The sequence below is a fragment of the Rutidosis leptorrhynchoides genome, chromosome 4, assembly GCF_046630445.1.
Source record: "Rutidosis leptorrhynchoides isolate AG116_Rl617_1_P2 chromosome 4, CSIRO_AGI_Rlap_v1, whole genome shotgun sequence".
Classification (NCBI taxonomy): Eukaryota; Viridiplantae; Streptophyta; class Magnoliopsida; order Asterales; family Asteraceae; genus Rutidosis; species Rutidosis leptorrhynchoides.
This window is the reverse complement of record NC_092336.1, coordinates 328,759,920-328,761,866: the sequence shown is the minus strand read 5'-3', so window position 1 is coordinate 328,761,866 and position 1,947 is coordinate 328,759,920. Positions and strand designations below refer to the sequence as shown.

At 32.6% G+C, this 1,947-nt stretch overlaps 1 non-coding gene across 1 annotated transcript; it reads left to right on the top strand.

Moving 5' to 3' along the window:
• Positions 1-327: 327 nt before the first annotated feature.
• Positions 328-434, top strand: LOC139846137 (small nucleolar RNA R71). The gene has a single exon (XR_011758877.1). It is a non-coding gene; the product is annotated as a small nucleolar RNA R71 (small nucleolar RNA).
• The last annotated feature ends 1,513 nt before the right edge of the window (positions 435-1,947 follow it).

Below are 1,947 nucleotides of genomic sequence, written 5' to 3'. Positions count from 1 at the left end.
GTCAAATGTGGTCCTCCACACTGCTCACAACTAATTCTTATTGAGTGAATATCTTTAGTCATCTTTTCCATTCGTCTCTCGACAGCATCTATCTTTGCAGAAATGGAATCTAAGTCATGGCTAGAATCGACTCTAGCTGCTTTAGATGATCTAACAATATCTTTTTCTTGGTGCCACTCATGTGAGTGGGAAGCAGTGTTATCAATAATTTTATAAGCATCAGTTGCGGTTTTCTTCATAATAGAACCACCAGCTGCTATATCGATGTCTTTTCGTGTAGTGATGTCGCATCCTTAGTAGAATATTTATACTATTTGACAGGTGTCTAAACCATGTTGCGGACATCCTCTTAATAACTTTCCAAATCTTGTCCATGCCTCATATAAAGTTTCATTTGACTTTTGTGTGAACGTAACAATTTCTCCTTGAAGTCTTACGGCTTTTGATGCCGGAAAGAATTGTTTAAGAAATTTTTCAACTAAAACATCCCATGTATCAATCGCCCCTTCAGGTAACGATTCTAACCAATCTTTGGCTTCTGCCTTTAGAGTCCAGGGAAATAACATGAGATATATCTGTTCATCTTCAACTTCTCTGATTTTAAATAGTGTACAGATCCTATTAAATGTACGAAGATGTTCATTTGGATCTTCCTTCGGTGCACCACTAAATTGGCATTGATTAGTCACCATATGTAGAATTTGTCCTTTGATTTTATAATCTGGTGCATTTATATCTGGTTGAGTAATTGCGTGACCTTGGCCAGTGCATTTAGCTCTTATTCGGTCTTCCATACTTAGAGGTTCCAATTTCTCCGTAATTGAATTTGTTGAATCTGAATGACTAGAGGATTCTGATTTAATTGTTGGTTCCTCAACAATCTCTGTTTGAATGATTGGTGGTTTCGGAGGAAAGATTAGTGGTTCAGGATCTCGAAATTGTCCCTGAATATTCTCCGGATTCTCAATTGTGAGGTCGGGTTCAAAAAATGGATTATCGGAAATTTGAATTGGAGTACTTGGTTGACTGGATGACGATTCTAAAGAAAAATCAACGGCGACAATATTTTCTAGATGTCTTGATCGAGTTACAGGTGGTGAACGTACAAAAGGTGGTGAACGTTTTGCTCGGTGCATTCAGTGAATATCCTATTAGTTATAAAAATAAGAAAAATTATATAAGTTATCAAATTAATAGACTTTTCTAATTTTGCCCACGTTTCGAATAGCCAAAAGATATAGCAGAGGGGCAGGATTCGTTTGGTCTCAATATAATTGAGTACTATTTGGCTCCAATAACCCGGTCCACGTACAAATCCAACTATTACTACGAACCAGAAAATGGATGTCTATCAATTTAACCACTTAAAATAATTTTTCGTCGAAATTTAAAGAAATTTTAGAGAAGAAATATAAAATTCTATGTCCTAAAAACTAGAATGTCGAGAATTAAGAATGAAAAAGAGCGCGTCGAAAAACGTCGAAAAATAAAAGGTCGAAAAATAATAAAAAACGTAGCGCGTCGAAACTTAAAAAGGAACTAAAAACTAAGAATTAAAAGTTGCGTCTAAAGATATTAAAGCTTAAAAGAATTCTATATCCAAAACGGCAATAACTTAAAAAGGTACTAAAATATAAAAATGGCGTCGCAAAATTCTAAAGCACCTAAATCTTAGTCTAAAGAAAAAGCACTTAAGGAATTTTACGGTAAAGCCTAAAAATCTAGAAATAAAAATAACTATGGCAAAAACTATGACTTAAAACTAAAAACGAGCGAAAAATACAAATATTACAATTTTCATAAAAATATTATTTTTATATTATTTATTTTATAAAACTATTAATTTTATAATTTATTAAAACTTATTAAACTTAAAATACAAATTAATTAATACTAATACTAAATATTATATATTTAAAACCCTAAACCTGAATTAGGGTTATAATT